The sequence below is a fragment of the Anabrus simplex genome, chromosome 6 (assembly GCF_040414725.1).
Source record: "Anabrus simplex isolate iqAnaSimp1 chromosome 6, ASM4041472v1, whole genome shotgun sequence".
Classification (NCBI taxonomy): Eukaryota; Metazoa; Arthropoda; class Insecta; order Orthoptera; family Tettigoniidae; genus Anabrus; species Anabrus simplex.
The window spans coordinates 156,384,000-156,398,134 of NC_090270.1; the positions used below are offsets into that span (position 1 = coordinate 156,384,000).

At 37.5% G+C, this 14,135-nt stretch overlaps 1 protein-coding gene across 3 annotated transcripts in view; it reads left to right on the forward strand.

Annotated features, from left to right (window-relative positions):
- The window catches only part of LOC136876235 (activating signal cointegrator 1 complex subunit 2), a 308,530-nt gene that overhangs the window by 270,192 nt on the left and 24,203 nt on the right, over positions 1-14,135 (forward strand). The window lies entirely within an intron of this gene.

Consider the following 14,135-nt stretch of genomic DNA (forward strand, 5'->3'; position numbering starts at 1 on the left):
CTGCTAACAATTCTGTTAAAATGCCAAATAAGGGACATTTGCTGTTTTTAATACATTAAACCTGTAATATTTGAACTTATTTTTAAAGTGTTTTAAAGTATCCTTGTTTCAATTTATTGTCTCTTAACTATGGCTGATGATGTCCTAAAGTGGACAAAACATGTGCCATTCTATTAAGTAAATACTATTATGAATAAGAATAAAATATCGTATTGTAAAGGTGGAATTTTTACTAAAAAGCATCACAACACTTGTTCAAGTGACAATATGGGCTAACAATGAAATTGTTTCTTGCAACCTAAACATTAAATAAAGCAGGAAATTGTTTCTAGAAGCTATCTTCCAATAAATCTATTAATACCGTATTTTCGCAAATAATCCCAGCCGCCAAATAAACCCTGCACCCTAATTTTAGGAAGGATAATTTTGAAAAAAAATGAAATGAACTAAAATTTCTTCCAGTGAAAGAGTAATGTAGGCATAAACAAACCTTTCATATCACTCTTTGAGTTCCACGTGGTCTTTATGCAAATACGAACATGACGGATATAGTTACTTTGCCTGAACTTATTTGAGATGATAAAAATACATTATCACTGCTGTAAAATATATTTGCCATGAAAATTAGCAAGTAGGCCTTCTTATGTAATGGGTATTTCATTAATCTGAACTTGCAATAGGCTTGATTCATTGTAAGTCGGAAGATTCTTTGTCTCTTGCACCACTAGAAACCTCTCCTAAATTACTTACAAATTCGTCACACTCCACATCTAAAAATTTCTCACACGCAATCTCTCTTTACTTTGAGAGTAATGTGACCAGTGGAGAATAATTCTTTTCGTGCAATGTAAACACTCGAAACAGACATGCCTGCGAACTCGTTTGTTAGTTTCGCAATACAGTAAAACCTTGTTGATTTGAAGTCGTTCGGATGCAAAAATGTGACTTCAAATGACGTGATTTCAAATTAACTGCCAACTCGTAATTCAGAAATGCCAACACTTGCCACGTCACAAAATATTCTAGGACTTGCTAATGCATGCAAGTAACAAATGCCATGGGAAAAAACTATTTCCAAGGCGCATTTACAGTATTCAAATAATGTACTTGGATAACTACATAACCTCGTGCAACGAAAGAAAAAAAGAAAAAAAATATTCAAAGAAGAGGAGAAGTCTATGCTGGCTCCGCTTTATTCATTGTATTACTGTATTGTGTGCATTTTAGATACCTTGTACTTGCACGGAAAGTGCCTGGTGCCCTTAAAATGCCGTGGCTTATCGAACATTCCTATAACGAAGGGAGGAGGTAGGAAGTCTCTCGCTTCTGTCTGCATTGCAGCACAGAACAGTGACTCTCTCTCCATGGCATTTCTCTCATTTTATTTATTTAGTCTGATCCAGGACACCCTAGATTTGCCATAAGACACAGAATAATACACAATAACAATTTTGAGGGAAGATAAAAAGATTAATGTTTAAAAAAATGATAGGTTACAATTAACCATGTTAAATGGCATGAACTCCATATAAATGGTGACGAAGAATCGAAACGGAGTATTTGATGAGTGAGACGACTATCTCATCTTGTAGGCTTCTCGCTAGTTTATATTTTTCACAATTAAGTATTTATTATTTTCCACCTAGTCGATACAATGATTGCTTAAGGCAATTTAATGGTTAAAAGTGGTACATGTTTCGTATTTTATCAACATCTTCAGCCACATAACACTGTTTAGATGAAAAATATATAAAATTGTCAATCTTATGTTAATTTTAAGGACACTTCCTCTTAAGCATTACTTTGTCAATTTTATATATTTTTCATCTAAACAGTGTTATGTGGCTGAAGATGTTGATAAAATACGAAACATGTACCACTTTTAACCATTAAATTGCCTTAAGCAATCATTGTATCAACTAGGTGGAAAATAATAAATACTTAATTGTGAATCTATTGAAGTGCGATACGGACCATGAAACTGATTTTATGTAAGTTTATATTTTTGTCGCTATGTGACGAAAGATTTGGGAATTGTTCCCCTCGCGCCAAAGAAAAGTCCAGTCACCGTAATTTTTTTAAGGTTATACGACTCAAGAAAGAAAGGGATGGTTGGATTATAGATATCCTTTTTCTCATTGTCTACATCAGTCAGCTGAGAGGCTGAAGATTCAAAGCGTACCGTAGGATCAATAATTTCTACTTCGTTCCTCCGTCTGTCAATCGCTATAATATCAATCCTGCGAGTGCTGCCTCCTTCGGCGAGGCAGTGGACTTCTTCGTATACTTCTAGATTTTTGAGACAAAGAGCATTAGCAATCAGGTTTCTGATGATATGACGTTTGATCCTAAGCAGTTCTCTTGAGGGCAACTCCCCAGCACATGTGGTAAGGTTTCATACTCACTGCAGTGTCTGCAGTGGCCTGTGCTGGTAGAATGTCCCAGCAGAGTACGTACTGGTGCAACCATCGCGGTCATCTTCAACATCTCCCTCCATTCCGAACAAGTTAAACCGTCTCTTCTGGTAACCCAAGAATTAGCAGCAGGAACTTGAGCAAATAACTCAACACCTCTTCCTTTTTGTGGATATGCACACACAGCTTCAAATTCGCGTGTTCTAAGTATGTCGCGCAGTTGTCTAACAGATTTCGTTGATGTCTCTTCATTGAGTTGAAGTTCAGATAGGCAGCGAGTTTTTATTGCTGTGAAATTTCGAACAGCATTTACGTGCGAATCATTCACAGCTTCTAGCTTAAGATTGATGTTCAGCTGTTGAAGGTACGCTTCCCAAGTAGCACGCATTAGTGCTAACCCTTTATATTTGTGGCTCGAATAGATCATACTTGTCGGTGTGTCACTCAGAAGTTGTAGATTTTCTTTAAGTGCGCTTCTGATCATGCTGTCGGCTTTTAACAGACTTGATTTGGGAATTTTCTCAACGAAAACAGTCTGGAAGGGGTATATCAGTGTAGGGCCAATAAACTGATTTATTACAGTCAATTTTTGATGCGGTTGGAGTAAGTGAGTCCTGGTAATCTGATCTAAGTTAGCTTTCAATTTTTCAAGTACCTGATGTTCATTGAAGACTAAAGTCTGTCTGAAAGTTGCCCCTAAATATTTTATTTCTTCACTATCATTTATACTTCTAATGTTTCCAGAGACCGTCACGATATCATCAGAATGAAGTTTACCATTTTCTATAATAATGGCATTTGATTTGTCTGCATTTATATGCAAACATATTTCTTGAAGCAGATTTATGACAGAAGTGACTAGGATTGAAGCTGCTGCTTGGTCTTTAGCTATGATCACCAGATCGTCGGCAAAGCATAGGGATGTTAAAGGTACAGTGTTAGGACTCAATTGAAAACCATACATTTCTGATACTTTGATGTCTGTGAGTTCATCAAGGATGTGGTTTATACCCCAGTTAAATAAGAAAGGTGAAATGGGATCTCCTTGCATCACTCCACATTTGATGTTTATCTTATCTGTATGACCACGAGCAGTTTGAATTTGTGTTGTGTTTTCTGTGACAAGGTTGACTAGTATAGAGTTCTCTATTGTCGCCTTTAAGTGATTGTGTCCAATACTATAGAACGCTTTGCTGATGTCGAGGAATACTAAGCAGCCTGAAATCTTTTTCATTACAGTTGTTCGTAAAATGCCATCAACAATATTCACGTTAATGAAAGAGCCAGGGGTCATGACAAAACCTCTTTGGAACTGGTTCAAAGGGATGTATTACCTTACAATTTTATCAAGGATCTTACTTAATATGCGCCGAATAATGGAGCAAATACTAATCAGTCTCCATTTGGACAGATCATTCTCTTCACCGCCTTTATGTATAAGAACAGTCCTTGCTGCCTTAAGAACCTCAGGAATGAACCCACTTTCAAATATTCTTCTGATGATATGGGCTAAAATATTAGCAGCAAGTGGATCATAAACAGATTTCAATAAATCCTTATCCGGACCTGGGCTAGTGTCAATTGCTATGCTCTTGATAATAGAGAAAACTAACTCTTGAGATATTGAAATTGTATCATCTAAGGTTTCATTCGTATAATCAATATAGGAGTCTCTCATGCAATCATTAGGAGTTTCAAATCTGTTCCTAAAATATCCTTCAACAACATCTTTCTCTAGTTTCAAATTATTAGTTCTTTTGTCACTTAAAATTTTTCTAATTGCTTTCCTCCTTTGGTAAAAATATTCATAGTGAGTCAGTTCATACTCGAATTTAGCCTTCCGACGTTAACAATCATTCAGAAATGCCAATAGCCTACTTGGCGTGTCACCAAGTATTCTAAGACCCATTAATGCATGCAATCACCCTGTTTCACAGTTTAAATCTTTCAAATGCCATGAAAAAAGGTGCATTTGCATTATTCAAATAAAGCAAACTTAACCTTGTGCAACAAAAGGAAAGGAAAAGAAACAAGATTCAAAGACGAGGACAAATTATGCTGGCTCCCCTTTTTGGATTATATACATTCTTGTTTATTTAGAAACAACCTCCTGTATTTACAGGCTGCCATTAAGTACAAGGTAAAACATATCAAATGATCTGTACAGATCTGTTAATTGAAGAAAAGTCTAAATTATGAAGGAAGGGTATAATTAGTGCTGCATTTCAGAGCTGTAGCTTAGGAGGTGGTGTCTCAGGATCTTGATGGAGCCGCGAAGGACGAGAGTCGCAATTTCAGGGATAAGCTTCATTGGGAGTTGGAAGTGCTTCCATGTGGTGACGAAGTGACGAGGTACGGTACCACGAGCTCCAACCATTATCCCTATTGTTTCAATTTCCTGAAGGTGGTATTTAGATTTGTTGTAAGGGATAGTGGGTTTTTATTTGTTAATCTTTTCTAGATTAACCTCCACTGGCTGACCGCTATGGTGCTCAAACCTGACAGTCGGATCTAAGATAAATCCTTGAGGTCTGTTGTCTTTAAAGGCTATGATATCAATTCTCTGCGAACTACCGTTAATAGCCAGTTCGTGTACCTCCTCACGTACATTGAATCCCTTCTTTCTCAGTTCTTCGGCAAGGAAGGATCTGATCTGGTGGTGCCGCGTGTTTCTTAGGAGCTCCCCGCGTGTGCAGAATCCCAGGACATGACCAAGAGTTTCTTTCTCTCCGTGCCAATGCCGACAGAGGTTGTTCTCCAGGGATCTGCCTGGCACCGAACGCACCGCAGAAACATCAGCGGTCATCTTTATAGCCTCTCTCCACTCGTTACAAGACAGTCCGGTATGATCTCGCACCCAAGAGTTTGCTGCTGTGTACTCTTTGTAAAGTTGTACTCAGAGTCCTTTTTGCGGTAGTGAACACCAGGAGATGATTTCACATTCTTGTAGCCTTGTACTTGCACGGAGACATCGTGGCTTATCGAACTTTCCTATGACGAGGGGAGGAAGTCTTTCGCTTCCGTCTGCATTGCAGCACAGTACAGTGACTCCATCTCCTTTAAAATCATGTCTGTTTGATTTTGGCATTTAAAAAAGATGCAGTTTTATCAGCATTGACTACCGTATAATCTCGAATACCACCTGCCACCGATTAAGACCTGCACCCTTATTTTGAAAGAACAATATTTTTTTTTTTTAAGTGAAGTCAAAATTATTTACAGTCTTTACTAACACACATTAAATGATTAGAAAATACAAATAAAAGTAAACAAGCATTTCCAGAACAATATCCAATTAGTTCATTCATCATCATCATCAGTACCAACTTCGGAACTTTCATCACCATCACCTTCCCACAAAATGTCGTCATCGCTGCCGCCTATAGCATGAGAAATGCTACATTTCCTGAAGCTCTTCCGTATGAGGTCTCCAGGGATACGACTCCATGCCGTCAAAATCCACGAACACAGCACCTGAACTTCCGAGCGCTGAATGCGACCAGTTAGCGTCAGTGTGCGATTATCAGCCGTCATCCATTCAGTTTCTGGAAACTGTACACTCAGTTCACAAAAAGCTCAACGATCACCACTACATGTTAATAGCACATTTTTCGTCTTTCTCCAATCGCGAATACACAACTCGTCAAAATCGTATTTCCTACCGGCTGCTCGGTTTCCAATAATTTCGGCTTACCGAACTACTTTCAGTTTCTCACTCGCAGTAAAAGATCACAAACGCTTTGTGGAATTCATGTTGATACTCCGAGAATGTGCGTGAGACTGCCGCCAAGTGCGGAAGTAGTGTATACTGGAAGAGGAGAGAGCATTGTTGCCAAGCCGCGCTGGTGGTGATGCCCGATTTACACGCATTCAGAAAGGAAAATTTCCCAAAATTTTCAATAAGACCCGCACCCAATTTTGGAAGCAATATTTTTTAAAAACAGTGCCGGTGGTATTTGAGATTGTACGGTATATTGTTCGGTGCGTACAAATTTATTATAATTATGAGCCACACTTTCTTGCCACACTGTCAGCGTCGCCAGTGTTCGCGGATCCTGTTTCTCTCCACACTGCCTGCTATGTGATATTGCGGCGATCCTTAAAATCCTGAATACCAATGAATTATGATTTTACTCAAACTTAGCAACTATGAAACACGCTGTAGACATACTGAAGCGAGTGAAAGTGCGGAAATCTACCCCTGCATGTTCCGGACGACTTGTTCTATTGTGATGCCGAGAAAATTATAATTGAAATTACTCTGTAAAAACCATTTTAAATGTAAAAGCAGTTTTGAATTAAAGGTCTGAATTGTTTTCCACTTAAATATGACATATGGGGGCAGTTTTCTTCCATCTGCAGGTACACAATGCATAACTCTACACCTTACATCGAAATGTCAGCAATGGCAACTACATGGTGAACGGTACTGTTATTAGGCACATATGTTCTAACATTAATAAAAGGAAAATAACAATAGGCAATGCAGCGCAGAAACAAAGATATATAATGGTTAAAGAACTGGAGAACAGAACACGGGAAACAAGAAAAGGGTGGAAGCACATGAAAGGAAAAACAATCGACTAAAACATCAAACACTTCAACAACAAAATCATAAAATGTACTTACCATGCCGTAACTTGTGTATTACTCTAAAGTGAATAATAGAGACAGCGTGCGAAGGTGAGAACATAATGAGGAAAAGAAGGGATCCTGTTACCGTATACTCTCATGGGAGGGAGAATCTCTTGGCACCCTCAAATAAAATTAACAAATTTAATAAACCAGTTTCATGATATAGTTACCAAGTTAACTCTTATACGCTCAGCGAGCCGATCTATCGGCTCGAGTGGTATTGCTTAAAACACTCAGCGTGCCGATCTATCGGCTCTGTGTTTGGATGGCTGTATTAGTACCTTAATGGACTCCCAGATGTCAGGAAAAGGTAGCAATAGTACCTTTTGGATTTAGTTTACACTTTTCACGAGAGATAGAGACATTAAGTTCATCTGTTCAAAACAAATGAAGATATTAAACCACGTACGTTTACTACATGGCGAGTTTAAGTTTTGTGCTTGCAAGTATAGTCTTATTTAGGCTTCAAAATACGTATTTTCCTTCATTATATTGTTTCCATTTTAATAGTATTTTTTTGTTTGTTATATTTTGTTTATATTCAACATTTATCGGTGTTCTCAAGTGAAGTTTCGTTTAACATTCCTTGTTATTAGATTTTCGTGCCACCAGTAGGCCTAATTTTTTAGATGGCTGGGCCAAGTTCTAGGCTAAATAATTCCGAAGTCTTGGATTATTTAGATGCTTTAGACGATGCCAGTGACTTTATAGCCGATACTGATTCACATTTTAGTCCGACTCATTGGATGAATGGTCAGCGTTGAGGCCTTCGGTTCAGAGGGCCCCGGGTTCAATTCCCGGCCGGGTCGGGGATTTTAATCGCCTTTGATTAATTCTTCTGGCCCATGTACTTGGTGTTTGCATTTGTCCCAATACACTAAACTACCAACCACCACAGAAACACGCGATAGTGATTACATTCCTTTATATAATGATAGTGTTAGCAAGGGCATCCGACCATAAAACAGAGCCAAATCCACAAGTGCGACACAGTTCACACCCGTGACCCCACAGGTGGGAAAAGCGGTAGAAAAAGAAGAAAAAGAGTGATTCGCTTTTACAGATAGTGATGATAGGAGAAGTACGTGTACAGTTTTTTACGTCAGGTGCTATAACTCATGGCTAAATAAGAATACAAAAAACAAAATTATATCATGTTATATAGAATTAAATGTTCTTGCCTTCAGAATAACTCATCAACCATATCACTAAAGAACATATTACTTTTTTAGTATTTGCAATACAATTTTTATTTTTTGTAATATATTATCAAAATTTCAAATTTGTTTTTGTAGTGAAATATGCCACGAACAATTTTCGGATATTTTTTCCTAAAACTATATTGACTAGTGTACTATTCTGATTTTTTTCAATTTTGTATCTGGGAATTTCTTTATACGGCATTTTTTTTACATTTTAACATGCATAATCATGAAAAATGGTCTGAGTGTTTTGGGCTTGACTGGTGAAAATAGCCTGAGAGCAAAAGGGTTAAATATATACAGCCCCAAACAAAATATTAAGATCTTTTGTTAAACCACTCATAAGGAAAGGTGAAAATAAATTGCTATTAAATTATGCTTATAATTTAAATGATAAAATATGAAAAATTTTAAGATAAAATTAAATTTGTAAGTTAAATAACGATAACTAAAAAAAAAAAAAAAAAAAAAAAAAAAGAATACACTGGAATTAAGTAAAATCTGTAGATGAATTAACAATGGTACATTTTCAGTAAATTTAGAATATGGAAATAAGGTTCCATTTTTTTTAAATGTTACGTTCATCTAGGCATACAATAATCAAGTCCACTTTTGTTATTAATTATGTCCTTATGGGCATAATATGCCACAATGAAATTATTACTCAGTAAATAAAATTTCAGAACCTATAAATTAATAGCCCATTACCAGAGCACAACACAGGCGCATCTTACACCTTTGTAATCTACATAACAATTTACTATTGGAAGACAAGATCAGGTAAGAAACAATGGCTTGTCCAACAGTGGACATAGATGTAAGGACAAGATAAAATAATATTACTTACGCCAGCTAAATTTACCGGAGAAATAAATAAATAATAATAATAATAATTTAGGATATAATGTTATGTTGGATCCAACTCCCAAAAGAAAATTTAATATATATATTTAAGTTTACGAACATGTAGCCTTCAACCACTAGTCCAGATTTACTTACGTAATTAAATTGAGTCGCGAATCAATATAACTCGGAAATAATTGAGCATGGCAAAGGACTTACGAAAAACACCAGCAGAAAACTCGAATTGAAAAGGAGAAACAGAATCAAAGAGGCCTTGCGCTTGATAAATACATTTTCATGACATCCTAACTGAGATGTTCATAATAATAATAATAATAACAATAATAACAATAACATAAACGATAACTACCAAATTGTACATAATGTAAGTTGGGGAAAGTCTTCCTTGAAAAACAATTTAACCATTAATTATACTTACATAAAGTAACAGAAAATAATTTACAATTGGAGGGGTTAGAAAATATTTCCTTAAGTGAACACATGTTAGGTAACTTCTCAAGGTCTCGAAACTGGCGTCATTAGTTGTGCATGGTTGTTTGAAATTGAATATATTTTCGCTAGGTTAGTGGTGTCCTTTTCCACATCTTTAGCAGAAAAACATTTTAGAAGGTAAATTCCATTAATAAGTAAAGCGATGTAGTCCCTTGATGAAAATAGTAAGTTGTACTCACCAATATGCAGCGATGCTAGAATAATGTTAACTTACTCTGTACCACAGAAATAATATTATTTCCACAGATCCCTAGTTGTAAAGCTAACCAGAATTACATCTTTCAAGTCAATCTTTTTCTTCATTTCACCGGGCAAGCCTGGCAAATACACATCAGCCCCCATGGCTTCACCCTCGTTAGCAACTGTCCTTGTTAACTGGCGAGAAAGAAGTTCCTGTCAGAGGGAGGGGGAGAAGTCCCATGATTCTGAGTGACACACAACGCTCGTACAACAGGTTTTAAGTAGCAGAGCGTTCAAATAGCATAATAATATAGTCTCTCAGGAAATAATGTCTTTAAAATTAAGTCGCACAGCATTCATTAAGATGTGGATATTACGTAATTGTCAAGGGGTAAACTCCAACAGACACAGCACCTCAATGTATTTAGGGTATTGAAATATTGTTCATAAAATCAGTACATGGCTAACTGACCCATTGTGAAATAAGAATATCTCACCATAGTGAGATTAACGACTTCTGACGATATTGTTACAGCAGCTGGAACATATATTTTTAGGTGAAATCTCAAAGTCTATGAGGAATTGAAGCCATGAGATGAGCAATACATTGCTTGATTTTGGAAACCTCCTCCCAAACATCAAGGGCTGGATCCCACAGATCCCCTTGGGATCTTGGGGCAGATCAGGCCAGTTTCCCCTGATGACTCATTTTGTCTGAGCTCGCATGTTTTCGATTGGGTTGAGATTCGTAAGGAAGCCAGTCTCTAAGATTAACTTCATCCTCCAGTTCAGGAAACCATCTGTGGACCATATTTCTCTTCCACATGTGATTAGATGAAGCTGAGATATATATAGCAATAGTTGTACTTCACTCAAATGCACAAAATTTGACCTTGCAGAAGATGTTTTTTTAAAATATGAGTACACTAGTAGCTTAAAACAGTGCACCACGAAATGGACAAACTTCAGTATTTTTCAAACAAGGATGTGCGGAATAGTAAGCGATAATCTTATCGGTGAAACCATGCTCGACCGTAAGCGATTGTAGGTTGCAGCAGTGTATTGTGTGCGAAACTTTTAGTGAAACTTCATTTTATGCGGTTGAGGGGCAAGGAGAGACTTTCAATTGTTCCAGTAATATTGCCAACTGAATGGAATGGAAATCTGAATTGAGTCGATAGTGATCGATATATATTTTCCAAACCTTAATTATCTAATGCCCACAACTGCATCACATCATGTCTCTTCACTTTAGTTTAGTTTCCCTAATAATGTCAATCATAATAAAATAGTTATCATGTCTACCTATTTTTACTAGGAGTACCCAGAGATTTGCCAAGGTGAGAGGCAGAGAATGTTTTAATTCTCTTAATCTTGGGAACAGATTTTCCCGTATATAAAGCAACTCGTTCAGTCGACTTACTGAGGGGAAAGAACAACCTTTTTATTTTTCTAAAAATCACCTGCAGAAAACCGCCAACAAACTAAAAAGTCGTAATAACATTCTCCAACGACTGGCTGGAACTTCTTGGGGAGCGGATGGAAACACATTAAGGACAACATCTCTGGCCTTGGTCTATTCTGCAGCAGAATATTCCTCTGGTGTCTGGCTTAACAGTGCTCACACACAGCTAGTAGATTCACAACTTCATCAAACCATGCAGATCATAACTGGTACACTTCGTGCTACACCGACCCAATGGTTACCGGTTCTCAGCAGTATACTACCCCCACATATCAGGAGACAGAAGGCCCTTTTTCAGCTATGGACCAGAATGCTGAAGAATGAACATCTACCTGTTCATGAGGATATCAGACAGAAATGTACACGCCTTAAATCTCGCCAGCCTGCTTGGAAGACTGCCGTGAAGATAACATCCAGTGACTTCAACCCCACTTCTAAATGGTTAAGAGTGGTCTTTATCCCCACCTCGGGCAATAGTGGACGTTAATAACCCATCCACAAAACTGGCAGGCTTTGATCTGCCGTGCTGCACCTGGAGTAGACTAAATCGCATGAGATGTGGAGTAGGTCGAACAGCATCTACTTTACACACCTGGGGCTGGTCAGTTTCTCCATACTGTGATTGTGGGGAGGTTCGACAAACAATGAAACATGTAGTGCAGGAATGTCCACTCCGTGCTTTCACTGGCACCATGGAAGACCTCAACTCAGCAACACCCGAAGCAGTGAAGTGGGTGGCGGGTTTGGACATTCACATTTAGTGAGATGTACATCACTCGCACTCAATGTGTGTATACAAACTGTCGGAGTTGATAGGTGGATAGTGATGTAAATATATTGTTTTCTTCTTGTTCTTTCAAACTTTGTAAGTTGTTTTCTTTGACTGTATAGATATGATAATTTGTATTTGCTTTGTACTCATCTTTCACTGGTTGTGTAAATAGTTTATAGGTTGTCATTATTCAACCTATAAAATAAAATAAAATAATTTTACTTTTCTGTTACTCTGCTGTTATTTTTCTGTCCTTGCTGTACGGTATATAGTGCGTATCCGAGTAGGAGTTCTAAGGTGTTCCTGTGATGAAATTAGATTTTCCTCTGTTCCAATAGATCTAAAAAAGTTCAGTTTTCACCTACTCATATATTCTTTGCTTTACTGTATAGGCAACAATAGTATTCAGAAGTTTTGCAATTACACCGCCAGATATCTTGCGTCAGTGTACAGTATAACGGATTCATTTTTGGTGTCATCAGTTGCTAATCCATATCTCAAAGATCACCGAGGTTACCGATTCAGCACTAGGGAGCTGAAGTGTCACTGAAAGTTCCATGGATAGTAGTGTATATTGCTACTTAAACAAACTAATCCAAATATGCGCGAACGTTTATGAAATGGTGTTAATCCAATATCGAGCCAACCACGGGTATCATTCTAATATAATGCCTCGCCACGAACAGCCCGTCCGCAAGCGAGTTATAGCCCTTGTAGACAAGGGTCAGGTTGCTGCGTCCAGGGCAGGTGAGTGCAATGGTGTTCTTTATAAAGATGACTAAAAGATGGATTCAGCAATATGCAAAACAGGAAATGCCTGAGATGCGTCTATAGTGGATTGTGGTGTGTCTCAACACCAGCCCAGGATAATGGGCTGGAGAATACATCACGTTAAAATAGGTTTCTGAATGCAATGCAATTAAAGCACAATAGTGTGTTCCTTGGGTCCCTTTATATTGTTTGATAATAACTCCATTCTGCTACTAGCTTGAGGAGTAAGAGAGCAGCCATTAAACCGAGGCTCTCCAACAAACATCAGCTCCTTCTCGTAGCATTTTCTGAGGAAGATATTGATCACCACCGGGAAAGTGTTATTTTTTCAAATGAATCTTAGTTTTCCTCGGCGAACGATGGTCTATTATGAGTATATAGAACATCAGGTGTTTGATACGAGCCCTAGTACGTCGAGGAGTCTTCCCGTAGTGACCGCTTGTCTTCGCTAGTATGGGGGTGGATGTCCACCCATGGACTTGTTGTGCTTCACAGAAGACAAGGTTGTCTAGATGCTACCCAATACTTCCATATTATAAGTGATATTGTGGTACCATCACTGTGGCAACTGGATATGGGGCCTATTCCACAAAAGTGTGGTCTTGTACATTACAAGTAAGTTCTCTAGTAACTAGTACAAATACCAGAGTTTCTGTTCCACAAAATAATTTTCTACAGTTGTACTTTACTACTCCATGCTTACAAATTACCAGTGAATTTTTACGGATGTGTTTCACAAAAGTACTAGTACTTGTAACTTACTAGTGAATTGGGAAGTATTCTCTACCAGTGAAAGGACAAGAATATATTAATGTACTAGTGCTATTTAAATATACTTATTTCAGATACATTTTGATAAATATGTGGTCTAGCAGTAGTGATGGTGATGAAAATTAAAACTACCATCTGTATAGGGAAAGAATAAACTTCCAGTTTAGCACTATCTGAATACAATGAGCGTTTTAGGTTAAGGAAAATACAAGTGGAAGAACTTTTGATGGATATTGGGCATAGGTTAAAACATTTTACAAACAGAAATAAATCTCTCTCTGATAACAACAGTTACTAACAACACTGCATTGGCTAGGAAATGGTGGTCAGTACCATGGTATTGCAGATATGCATGGGGTGGCAAAATCTTCGGTCTGTAGGTCAATACATTCTGTAGTAGCTGCAATAAATGATATAAAATTTCCTCAAATTGTTCTTTGGCCTGAAAGTACTGAACACACATGTTCCAAGGACATTCCGGGAATCATTAATTCCAATCATTAATCCATATATATCTCTATATGAGATTGATTTTGTCCTGTTCAGCATCTCTAGACCATCGTTGATGT